The sequence below is a fragment of the Octopus sinensis genome, linkage group LG7 (assembly GCF_006345805.1).
Source record: "Octopus sinensis linkage group LG7, ASM634580v1, whole genome shotgun sequence".
Lineage (NCBI taxonomy): Eukaryota > Metazoa > Mollusca > Cephalopoda > Octopoda > Octopodidae > Octopus > Octopus sinensis.
In genome coordinates this window covers 69,902,837-69,916,583 of record NC_043003.1, presented here as the reverse complement: position 1 = coordinate 69,916,583, position 13,747 = coordinate 69,902,837, and the positions used below count along the sequence as shown (strand labels likewise).

At 36.9% G+C, this 13,747-nt stretch overlaps 1 protein-coding gene across 2 annotated transcripts in view; it reads right to left on the bottom strand.

Annotated features, from left to right (window-relative positions):
- The window catches only part of LOC115213914 (AP-2 complex subunit alpha-2), a 173,231-nt gene extending 163,997 nt beyond the window's left edge, over positions 1-9,234 (bottom strand). For both annotated transcript variants that reach the window (XM_029782892.2, XM_029782893.2), the window contains exon 1: positions 9,095-9,234. The gene's annotated coding sequence lies outside the window, so the exon portion shown is untranslated. The remainder of the gene's footprint in view (positions 1-9,094) is intronic.
- Positions 9,235-13,747: the final 4,513 nt, after the last annotated feature.

Here is a 13,747-nt window from a genome sequence, read left to right as displayed (position 1 = left end):
ATAGTTGTGGACCATCAAAAAATTTTAAGAGATTAGTACAGAGTTATATATATCTAGTAATTAAAGAGAAAGGAGTAATTTACAATATTTCGTTTTGGGATTTGGTTTGCAAGATTCTTTATGTGTTACAGCATATTCTGTTGTGTCTGGGGAGAGTCATTCTCTTTCAGTGCCTTATAATTTAACACAGTCACTGGTAAAATTTCCACTCATTTACTCATTTATTTTCCTAAAGTTTTCGTTGTATCTTGCAACCTTTTCAATAGTTGTTGGCTTTGTCCATTATCCGAGCTGTGTTCTTTTTGTTTGTTTGTGTGTGGGTCAGTGCGCACAAACAAACAAAAAGAATGCAGCTTGAATAATGGACAGTGTCAACAATTATTGGAAATGTTGCAAGATGCAACAAAAATTTTAGGAAAAATAAATAAGTAAACGAGTGGAAATTTTACCAGTGAGTGTGTTAAATTGTAAGGTACTAAAAGAGAATGACTCTCCTGAGACACAACAGAGTAATTCATAAATTCAATGCAAGATAAAGGTATTTAACACTTTTGATATTAACCCATCTAAAACAGCCCTTAGTTTGGTGGTGGCATGAGAAAAGCTCCTTCCGAGTGTGGGGCCTCACAGAGGCAATGACCGAGACCTTTGGCATTATGTCATGCTTGAGAAGATGACCCATCAAGCCAAGTAAAATCAGTCATGGCAGATACCAGTGTCACGCAAATGGTATCTGGCTGGTGGCACATAAGAGCACCTATTACACTCTTGGAGTGGTTGGTATTAGGAAGGACATCCAGCCGTAGAAACCATGATAAATTAGACTGGAATCTGGTGCAGCCTTCCAGCTTGCCAGCCCTTGTCAAATTATCCAACCGATGCCAGCATGGAAGATGGATGTTAAATGATGATGATTATGTTTGTTTTGCAATACTCATATCTACATTACAACATTGCAGCAGAATTTTATAGGAACAAGCATGGCTGTGTGGTTAAGAAGTTTGCTTCCAAACCATAAGATTTTAGGTTCAGTCCCATTGTGCGACACCTTGAACAATTGTCTTTAGCTACAATCCTGGGCTGACCAAAGCCTCATGAGTAGATTTGGCAGATGGAAACTGTCAGAAGCCCATCATGTGTGTATATGTATTACATACTGTGTGGACTGAGACCCTGGTTGACAGGTGGGTGTAGGCGTGTGTGTAAGTGCATACAAGTGTATGTTTGAGTCTCCTTGTGGTTGTAAATGAGTGTCACTCTCATACAAGCAGTCAGGGCTGTGGAGTCAAAACAAAACACTGACTCCTCTACTATTGGCACCTCCAACTCCGACTCCCTTTATGTAATTAAAGTGGTCTACATATCTCAGAAAGCATATGCATACGCTTGTACTTTGAGTAGGCTTATATGTTATAACCGGTTTATATTAAAGAATAAAAATATTGTGAGTCAGAGTCAGAATAGTTTTACTGACTCCAGCAGTGTCATCCATTACCAATATCCTGTGAGACCATGTCTGGCGATGGAGAAATATTACCTAAAACAGGTGCAGTAAACTCTATCTGAGCCATGGAAGAATGGAAAAGTGGATGATGAAGGACCTTTTGTCAGATCTAATTCCAAACGTCAGTTTAATAATGGAACAAGTTATTTATTTTACAAAATCTCTTTGTACTTGGGACAATTTTCAGAATTAATTACAACAATTATTTTCAATTAATTCTGTACTTTATAGGAAATATTGCTATGAAAGGATTAAAGAAACAATATAATGTGATCCTATTAAAACCATGGAGACTTGCTGTCATTATCAAACCAATGTTCTTAATAAAAGATTTACTAATCACTATCAAACAAATAACAGTTTTTGCCAAGATTAAGAATACCAATCATTTGGTCCAAGAATACAGCATTAAAGCCAGCAATTGCTGCTGCAACTCATTACTAAAGTATCAGTTTTGATCATCCTGCAGTCTTTGGTTTATACAAGTTTCTCTATTCTACAATGTGTTGGAGGTCCATCAGCATAAATTGTTGGAATCAGTGTCTTATTTAGTGAGCTTTTCCTGTAAAGTAAAAGTCATACTCAACATGGCAATGGTATACAGCAGAGAGAAGGCTCAAAGATATTTCATCCTTGTATTTGGTTTACAAGATTCTTGATGTGAATTCATGTGATAGGGCAGTGATTCTCAACCAGGGTTCATATAAGATCTTGGGAGGTCCACAGAATCAAAATAGTAAACTGGATGCATGAAAAAGTTTTGCTTTACACGTATTTATTTCAAAAAACAACTAGGTTTTCTCTGACATTTTACATCGTTCAGACAACACAAGGGAATGTGTGATAAACAAAATATGAATTTTGAAAGAAGTTTCTATAAATCTAGTTTTTAAATGTTGAATGGCTATGGGGGAGGTCTACCAGGATGAAATAATAATCAAAGGGGTCCACAGATAAAAAATGGTTGAGAACCACTGTGTTATGGCAGGTCAGTGAAGGGGTCGCAAATGACGACAAAAGGTCTTTGACAAACCTAGCTGTCTGATTGACCAAACAATTAATCAAAGAATTAGATACTCAAATAAATGGTTAAACAGTTGACAAATAAGTGAAACAGAATCAGTGTGTGTGTTACTGTTGGTATAATGACCTTCCTGAGATGCAGCAAAACTCAAAAACAGTTCAGTAGTATATCATAAACGTACGCAAAATGATATTCTACATGCTCAGTCAAATCAAATGAAATCTCATTCTTCTTAAAAAGTTTAGGATTGGTGCCAATGTAAAAAAAAAAAAGGACATCGATGGTTTTACTCCATCACCAAGGTTTACAACTTTCATGAGAAGTATTTTCACATGTAAACTATTTCTTCCTCAATTTAACATTTTATCAATTAGAAAACTATCTTATTTATTTTGGTCTGTTTACATAGCTCCATCACAAGCTTTCCTTAATTTATTGTATAGCCCGTCTTATTTCTCCTGGGGTGGCATGACTCTCCATCAGCTATGATGACAAATGGTCCAGTTAATCCGATCAATGGAACAGCCTGCTCATGAAATTAACATGCAAGTGGCTGAGCACTCCACAAACACACATACCTTAACTCTTTTGATACCAACCCGGCTGAAAACACCTCTGGCTTTGTAGTACAAATGTCTTGTTTTCGTAAGTTTTGAATTAAAATTTTCCACCAAACCTTAGTCACAATTTATGTTCCTAACACTAGCTTAATGATGACCAAGTTATTTTACTAAATTCTTTGTTGTATTTAGAATTAATTGAAAGAAACACAGAGCATCTGGCACTTTCATCATCACCGATATCATCATTTTAACAACCACTTTTCTATGCTTGCATGGGTCAGGCAGGATTTTGTCAAAGTAGATTTTCTATGGCCAGATGCCTCCCATTGTTGCCAATCCTCACCGGTTTCCAAATAAGGTTTTATTTCTCCATGAACAGACATATTTTCAGAGAAGACAAGAAATGAGCAACACTGCTTGTATGACAATGATCATTTACAGCCATTACACAATGTCAATGCAAAGAGAAAGTAACACACACACACACACTTTATTTATATATATATATATATATATATACATACATACATACATACACACACATACACACCACCACCACACCAGCACTGACCACTTCCCAGCACCCACACCACACACCATCATCTGTACACCCACACATCCACACATCTACACATCAAAGTCACTAGCCCCTATCCACATGCATACACTCTCACATACACACATGCATGTGCCCCTTTGTTTTGGGATCACCAGTACTTTATTATCTCCCCTTCTTCCTAGCTCTCCTGTTAAACTACTTTTTCCAACCAGTCGCCATACTTGATCGCTAAATCCACAAGTTTTTTATTCTCTCTCTGTTTATTTCCTCGTGTTCCTTTCTTTTGAAGAGCGTAGGCTTGAAACATAAAAGATTTTCTTACCTTCCCGAGCGTCAAACTAATACACCTGTCTTTGTCTTTTGTTGTCCTGTAAATTCCAACTATATATATATATACATGTGTGTGTATGTGGATATATACAACTGTCTTCTTTCAGTTTCCTCATACCAAATCCATTCACAAGGTTTTGGTTGGCTTGGAGGCTATAGTAGAAGACACTAGCCCAAGGTGCCTTAGAGTGGGACTGAATCCAAGACCATGTGTTAGGGAAGTACACTTCTTACCATACAGCCACACCTGCACTTTATCAATCTAAATTAAAATGTTAGGTATCAAACTCAAACAAAATGCATCGGATATAAAAGTTTTGTTTTTTATTCAAAATTCATTGAAATTAATTTCATATGTTTGGGTTATATACCAGATCTTTAGTCATATCTTAATTTTGATACCATTCCAGTTAGACTGATGTGCAATTTGCTTCTCACAAGCAAATACCATTGAACTTGCAGTTAGCTGAACCTGCAATGCAAGTTCAATTACATGTTAAACCAATCTTTCTATTTTAGTGAATAGAAGTGAATGGTGGAAAATAAAGTGGGACAGGAGGACACTGAGAATGAGGAATGGTTGTTAAAAGGAAGTAGGTCTAGAGAGTGGTAATTGGTAGTACTGGGGGTGGGGGTTGAAATACATGCAGATTCTGCTTTCATATGATTTCAGCTGCTGAATTGTGCCATAGTTAGAAGAGTAGAAAGACAGGTGTTAGAAAGATGAAAGGCGAGGAAAGCTTGACAGAGACCGATTGGATGCTGGGACAGGGGCAAGGTTCAGTGAATGCCAAACAAAGACATAAGTCTTTTAGAACCTCCACACTGGCAGAAAGGTTAGCACACCGGGCGAAATGCTTAACAGCATTTCATAAGCCATTAAGTTCTGAGTTCAAATTCCACTGAGGTCAACTTTGCCTTTCATCCTTTCGGGGTCGATGTAATCGACTTAATCCTTTTGTCTGTTCTTGTTTGTCCCTTCTATGTTTAGCCCCTTGTGGGCAATAAACTTTAATTCTACCCTTCACATAAATATCAAAACAGAAAGATAAACCTGCCAGTGAGATATAAACTGATTTATAGAATTAATGCTTACACAAATGGGGGCTATTTTAGCATGCAGTTTACAACAGTCTCCATAGTCTAGCTGTGAGATTACCAGATCAGGATTAGGGTTAGGGCATGAGGTTTGACTTCATGCTAAAGTGTAAATGGCCAGGTGGAATGCACACTAAAGTGGCACCAATAAATGTTATCACAATCAGAAAAGAAATAATAAAGCCAACCAAAGCTAGGCATTGCTGTGTGGCAAGAAGTTTGCTTCCCAATCACATGACACTGGGTTCAGTCCCACAGCGTGACACCTTAGGCAAGTATTTTCTACTATAGCTTTAATCCAACCAAAGCCTTGTGAATGGATTTGGTAAAGAGAAACTGAAAGAAGCCTATCATGTGTGTTTTCCTGTCTGTATTTGTCCACCACCACCACTTGATAACCGATGTTAGTGTGTTTACATCCCCGTAACTTAACAGTTCAGCAAAACAGACAGATAGAATAAGTACCAGACTTAAAATAAAAATAAGTGCTGGGAACTGATTCATTTGACTAAAATTCTTCAAGATGTTGTCCCAGCATGGCCGCAGTCTAGTGACTGAAGCAAAAGAAAAGATAGCTCTTCTGCTGAATTGAAAGTTCATTGCCAAGTTTAAGTAGAATTTTGCCATTCTGGAACTAAACTACCAAAAAATTATGAAGCGAAAGGCAACAATACTTAAAAGAATTATAAATCAAAACTACTTGGAGAATTTTCCAAGAGGAAATTTCAGGTCTTCCCCTCCTCTCAAAGAAAACAAAAACAAAAAAAACGAATGCTACACTTGTGTTTTTTAGAGGAAAACATGAAATTTGCAACTATTCATTTTGACAAGGATAATAAGAAGAATCCTATTTTAAATATTGATCCAAACTAGCATCAGCTGTCAGAAAACAGAAAAAAGATCTTCGTTCTCACCAGAATTATAAGGCAATTAAACCTGTGTGGGAGTTGGTAGGTTTAAATTATTGAAAATTCCATTAAAAATTTTTCTTTCTTTTTTTTCTCTTGTATCAGGCAGTCTTAAAGAAAAAAACTGACAATATATATATATATATGATACACATGCACACACTACATATATAAATATACATACATATATGTATGTTTAATTGAGTAGAAACGTTCTACAGAAAGTGTGTTGGTGAGTTTATGGCACAGAAAGTGGAACTGCAGGTGGTTCTTAAAAACCTACTTTCGTCTGAGAGGAACTACTTACCAACAGCTAAAAAAACTCAAAATTTTGATTAGACACACACACACACACATATAAATACACGCGCGTACTTCTAGCAACGAACGTTTCAGAGCTGCAATTTCGGTGAGTGAAGGAAGTGGGCGTGAACGTGTGAAAGGACACGATGACAGAATGTTTCCCCCCAACGTAGCTTAAAACTGGGCAAATCTAAATTAAATTTTAAAATGTAATAATACTAATTTTTAAAATAATTTTCTAAAACACCACAGCTTTTCTTTTATAAGATATACAGTTTATAGATATGTGTGTGTGTGTATACGCGTACACATTCATCGCTGGACGAATATATAAAATGCTGGAAGCAGCTGATAGCTGATGTCCTTAAGATCCAAAGCCTATTAAAATTACAAATAAGCTCATAAAAATCAATATGAATAATCGAACAGCATTCGATTTCTGGATGGAGAAGAATATAAATAACGAAACAAATTTATAGGAGGAAAAAGCTTTTCAGCCAATGTTTGTACAGCTTAGATAAAGACACATACCATACAAACATGTATATTTATATATGCTTGCATAACACGGATACAAACACGCATTATATATATATATATATATATATATATATATATATATATATATATATATAAATGGTGCGCCTGCACTATGTACCACGTAAGCAGTGAAGTAAAGTACTAGGTGGGTGTATCGACGACAATTCAGTTAAAACTCCTATGTCGACGAAGAGAGAACGATCCTCGCAAAAGAATGCGTAAAAATGTCCTTTTTCACACATAAATACAAACAGAAAAACAACGCTGATTGTTTACTTCGATGAAAGAAAAGAAACACAGGCACACACACACACACACATATATATATATATATTATATATATATATATATAATATATATATATATATATATAGAGAGAGAGAGAGAGAGAAAATCGAAAACAATAAACAATGAGACGGGGGAGGGAATATTCTCTTGTTAATAGTTCGATTGAACTGTTTGTTTCATTCCCGTTGTCTCAAGATGCTACAACAGATTGTGCCAAAGTCAGCATCGGTAACCTTGCCAAAGAAATATTGAGGTCTCAAAACACGCAACTGGAGAAAATTTAAGCAGTGATGCTGGGAATGAAACCAGATGATCTTGAATGACACAACTGTTATCGATTCTGTCTGAAAGGGGTGTGTAATAGCAAATGAGGTACCGACATTTATAGTGTGTGTGTGCATATATATATATATATATGTTCTGCTATATATATAAGAGATGGATGGGATCAACAGTGTATAAAACACAGCAAACGGTGGAATGCCCCGCATATACATATGAAAGAAAACACGAGAAGGAAATGATAATAATAATAATGTCTATATACTCAATTATATACAGATAATTCAATTTTTAGGCAGTGAATGTCATCAGATGAGGAGTAAATAATGATGGGTAGATGATCCAGGAATGGGTCAGAACACGAAATCTATTTTCGACAACCAAAACTGAAGCTGCTGACAGACTCAAACTAATAAGGCACAAATAAAGCACGGCATTAAATGAGGTTCTATCGTCTTTTACTATAATAATAATAATTATTATTATTATCATTATTATTATATCGGAATTAGTGCAGAATCAATTGCCAAAATAAGCAACACACAGATTATAAGAGGTGATGATAAATAATATTGGTGTTTAAGGAAAGGTTACAGGTGAATGAACCGAACAGTGTAGGCGAATATCAATAGAAAAATAAAATAGGAAGGTGACTGATGTATATATAAGGTACTATAGAAATGGATGGATGGATGAGAATATTATAATTGTAAAAGTAGGACATCATCGTAGTCAATTAGTGATTACTAATTGCCAAGAAATGGATAATCAATTACTATGTCAGAGATATTCTAACGTTTAACATCAATTAACATAGAGAGGAGATGATGATGATAAAGTTTGCGTAGGCACTTGGATAGTGACATTGAAATTTGTGCAGTCAGGTTTGGTCTCCACGTCGTTTACAGTCCATTTCGATGTCGTCGTCGACATCATAGAAGAGACGAACACACACATACATACATAGGACGATAAAGGAAGAGAAGGGATGTCAATAGATGCTTTATAGACATTAATTATGCTGTGACTGTTAAAATAAATTATTGCTTTTAATGTATGATAATTACAATATTCGTTTTAAATCGTTTCGGTTATTTATATTTGAATATTACCCCCTTTTTAACAGCTGTTATATACGGACAAACAATCGCATCACACCCACTCGGTCAAAGAAGGGGGAGTTGTCGGGAAAAGAAGAAAAAAACAAGACGAAACATGTAAAGGAAATGGCACACAAGGAGCAGAAATGACTGCAACGACAACGAACGACGACAGTTGAATTCCATTCGAGTAGATCGTTGCGAATATTTTAGTGTGAGATGAAATTAATATAAATGAGAGATGTATAAGTGAAAAAGATTCATTATACTGGGATTGGTGATGTATGGCGGAGAAGGGTGGAATGGTATCACCAGTCACGATTTAATTATATAAAGAAAAACAATATCATCGGTATATACAATTATTTCTAGTATATTTTTTTAATACTATATACCATTACTTGAATACTTGACATAATTCACATTTAATTACAAGAAAAATAGCACATATATATATATATGTATGTAGGTATGTATTTGTGTGTGGCTAGCTGTTGTTAATGAATACAAACTCGGAGATGTAATGGAAAGCAATCAGATAATAGTGTGTGTAATATTTGTTGGTATGGAATATATTATATTATATTATATTTACCTGGAGAATCCAAGTGTTGAGTAAAAACGAAGACAACGTTTAGAAAAGAAGACGTATAGTTGGTGCTTCCGCTGGCGGGGTGTCGTAGTCCTTTCAACAGTATTGAGAGAGTGAAAGAGAGAGAGACTATTAGAGGTTAGTGAGAGAGAAAGAGAGCGAGATGGATATAAATAGGAAGACAGAGAGGGGGAGAGAATGACAAGAGAAGGAGGGATACATGCAGGAAGAGAGAGGGAGGAGAGTAACAAGGGGAGTTACTCAACGTGTATGCGTGCGAGAGATAGAAAAAATATGTAGTAAAAGAAAGAGAGGGGCAATCAAGGGGAGTTACTCATTGAACGGAACGCGAGGCAAGAACACTTTAATGGTGTGACTTTTAGATGCTTTTTTAGGTTAATACATTTACATGTTTTGATATAAAATATACTGAGTTCAACAGGAAGGAAGTGACTGTTGAACACAGTTTAGTGAAAAAGTCATCGAAATGTATAATATTTGGAATCTTATAGCTATTCTTTAAGTTTTAATTGATTTAAAGCTTCTAAACTTAAAGGAGTGGTTACATTTTCAGGTTTGAAGTAATAAATGTTTCGGAGATAACAGCAACTGAACGAATAATCTCTTCATCCATGGACGTTTTACATATATTTTCATATTTCCTTTAACAGATACAACTGCTTCTATAGTGTCATTGACCCTATCAGATGAGAATTATTTCGTGATATTGATAATGGTAGGAAGACGAATGAAGAAATTAAAAGACATGGCGGCCATTGGCAGGGAGGGCGCAAAATTCACCTCGAGGCTACAGCACCACTCATGTGTCATGTGACTACTCACATAAATTATTGAAGAAGGGAGGGAGATGAGCAGGTGTTCACAAGTATAGCCACGGATTGTGTTAGTAACACGCGCTTTAACTCTGCGCATGTATGCAACATTGATACATCAGACCTACGGAAGGGAACGTCTCTGTAACTCGTTAGAAATAGCAGTTAAATATCCCTCGAATTACATCTTACTCTGTTAAAAACGAATTATATTAACCACTGTAACACTGATTACACTTTACCTGTTATAAAAAAAAACGACAGTCACGAATGGAATGTCTTTCATCAAAAGCCTATTCAATCACAGCTGACCTCGAGCTAAACAACAACAATATATGTATTTTATCAAACTACAAGATCATATACGCAAATGATACCATTATGTGCTGTGAGCAGATTATATAATATTATGCTGGTATATATTACATAAAGGAGATTGGGTGCAGAGTGTTTTCCACCTAACTTGCTAATAATTGAAGTAAATGTCCTAATAGTTCATAGTAGTTTCATTGTGCACGTCTGTCTTTCAGTTATATAGATGCATGTGTGTACATCAATACACACACACACACATATATATGTACACATACATATATATACACACTCACACACATATATACACATTTTATACACACATATATACATACTACATATATGTATTATATATATATAACTGGGGATGGCTGGTTTATGAGGTTACCCTGGGTCGCCCATCCATAAAGGGTTTAACTTTATGGCGTATCATTAGACCCCCAAGACCTGTTCTCCTAAGACCTATAAAAGTTAAACCCTTTATGGACAGGAAACCCAGGCTAACCCCATAAACTGGCCTTTCCCAGTATAAAACATTGACTACTTTACTTTTTAGAGAGTGCTTCTTCTCCAGATTTATGTTTTATAAATTTATATATATATAAAACAAAAAACTGTGCTGAGTTTTTCTTGAGAACACATTCTTCGTGGAAAATAGCGATTTTGACGTCTATATCTAGCATATTGACCATCCATTTTTAGTGGTCAGTCCTTTAAATTTTGTATGTAAAAAATATTTTAATCTTCGGATTTTTTTAATGTGCTAGGCCACTGGTTTTAATTGATTAATATCAATTTCTACCCTTATTCAATTTTATATATATATATACACACAGTGTTCAAAAAGTTTCTCAGCAGTGAATTTTTTTCATCCTGCGCATCACCATGGCACTACAAGAGTTTTTCGGCGAATGGATTATTTCGAAGGGACTTTGGCCACCAAGATTACCTGATTCAACACCACCAGACTTTTTTCTCTAGGGAGCAAGTAAAGGATCAGTGTACAAGAATTGCCCGGAAACCATTAAATACTGCAGAGAGACTTTTTGAACACTCTGTGTGTTTATATATATATATATTCTTTTATATGTTTCAATCCAATGACTGTGGCCATGCTGGAGCACTGCCATTGTGATCACCTTTCCACTCTCCACCTTTGTTGGAGTGGCTTTTGGTGAAGGATGGAGGGATGGAGTTCGATGTTACTGCCCTCTTGAGTTTCCTGCCTAGATATTGGCTCATCTGGGATCTCGGTGAGCCAGAGGTCAAGTTCACATTTGAAAACATCTACATCCACTCTAAGGAGGCTCCTCAGATGCTTCGGCAGACAGTTAAACAGCTGTGGGCCCTTGAAACCCAAGCTATTGCAGTACATCATCCTTGCCCGAGATGAAGCAGGTCAGCACAGTGACGTCCTGTTTGTGGTCTTGTGTAGCTCTTTATTCCAAAGTTTGGTACCAGTCCTTCCAGTATCTTCCATATATATATATCACTGCATACCTCTCCCGCCTTCATTCCAGGGAATAGAGTTGTGGCTCTTTCAATCTGTCCCAGTAGCTCAGTCATTCCATTGATGCAATTTTCTTTGTGTAATGTCGTTGGACTGTTTCAAGCTCTGCTATTTTCCTTGTAGTATAAGGTGACCATAGCTGATAGCAGTAATCCAATTGGCTGAGGATAAATGACTTCCATAGTGTCATCATAGTTTCTTGGTCCCTTGTTTGGAAGGTTCTCAGTATCAAACTGGCCAGTCTTCTGGATACTACTGCCATTTTCTTGATATGTGTGTGAAATAAGGCATTGTTGCTCATTTCTATTCCAAGATCACACACCGTATTTGATTCTGGGATCGTTGCTCCACTTGGTCCAACATATTGATGTTGTGATTCCTGAGCAGTGCTTAACTGATAGCGGAGGACCTGGAATTTACTTGTATTAAATTGCATCTTGTTATCTTCAACCCATGTATAGATGGCATCTAGATCTTTCTTCAAGAGCTTAGCATCAGAGGTTTCCTTGGCTGACTGTGTGACTTTTGTGTCGTTGGCATAGCTGGTAAGTATGGCTGCTTCTGTCACTGATGGCATATCCTATAGGGCTACCATGAAAAGCAATGGCCCCAGAACAGTACCCTGCAGAACTTCACTCACTATTGGTGTCTCTGAGGAGAGAGCTCTGTTGGCTGTCACAGTTTGACTCCTGTCCTTCAAGAAATCATGTAGCCACTCTCTGACTTTACTGGTGATGCTGAGTCCTCGTATTTTGTGGCATATCATTCCATGGTCAACCTTGTCAAATGCCTTCACAAAGTCAAGGTATACCAAATCCACCTTTGAGCAGTTCATTAATTGCTTCAGTACCCAGTCATAGTGTCGCAGAAGCTGTATAAGACAGCTCCTTCACGGGCGAAAACCATGTTGGGTATCAGAGAGCAGGTCATTGTCCTCAAGGAACTCAATCAGTTTTTTCCCAACAATGAGCTCCATGACTTTTACTGATGTGGGAGGTCAGGGAGACAGGTCTATAATTCCTAGTCCATACCCTGCTTCCTCCCTTATGGATAGGGCATATTATTCCCGCTTTTAGTTTTTTGGGGAGTTTCCCCATTCTGAGGGACTCCTGGAAAAGGATTTGAAGTGGTCTAGCTAGAGCTCTGACATTTCTTTAGGAGGATTGCAGGGAATCCATCAGGGCCCACTGCCGAGTTTGAGCTCAGCTCTTCAATGGCTGATATCACATTTGTTTCCTCTCTGTTGATGTTATCAATAGTTGCCATTTCACAATGCGTGTCTTTTTGGGTCAAAGAACCTATCGGGCACAGATAGCTTCCCCAGTGGTATGCTGAAAGCACTCTTGTATTGTGCTTTCAGTAATTCACTGATCCTCTGGGGGGTCCGCAGTTGGTGAGCTGTTTTCATCTAGTAGTAGTCCTATTTTGTAACACAATGGAGCAGATTCTTTCGCATATCTATAGAAGGCCTTAGGGTCCGCTTTATTGTTTTTGATAGTATGGCTTCTTTTCTGCCCTTTCCTTTTCATGGGAATGTTTGAGTTTGTTTCTGTTAGTGACATGCATATTGCTTGATTACATGTCACAAGGTCTCTTAGGTATTGTGTTTTACATTGCTGGAGTGTTATAAGGCCCCTGATGTTCAGAGAGAGTATATATAATTGTTAAACATATGGGCATATGGTGTAGTGGTTAAGAGTGCAGGCTACTAATCCCAAGATTCTGAGTTCAATTCCAGGTAGTGACCTGAATAATAATAATAATAATATACATTCCCTGATGCAGCACCAGGCAGTGGCTCTCATGGCTTCTGATCTTAACTGATTGGAAGTGTTATCATGTACATTGTTTTGTCTTGGTATAAAAGATGGGCTACAGCAAATATTCTGCTCAATACCATAGATTTGCTTGTCAGTTGTTTGACCTTAACCAGTTGAGCATGTCCCTTAGTGGCTGATGATATGTGCATCTCTGATCACAAGCAGAAGTAGTGGGGGAGCA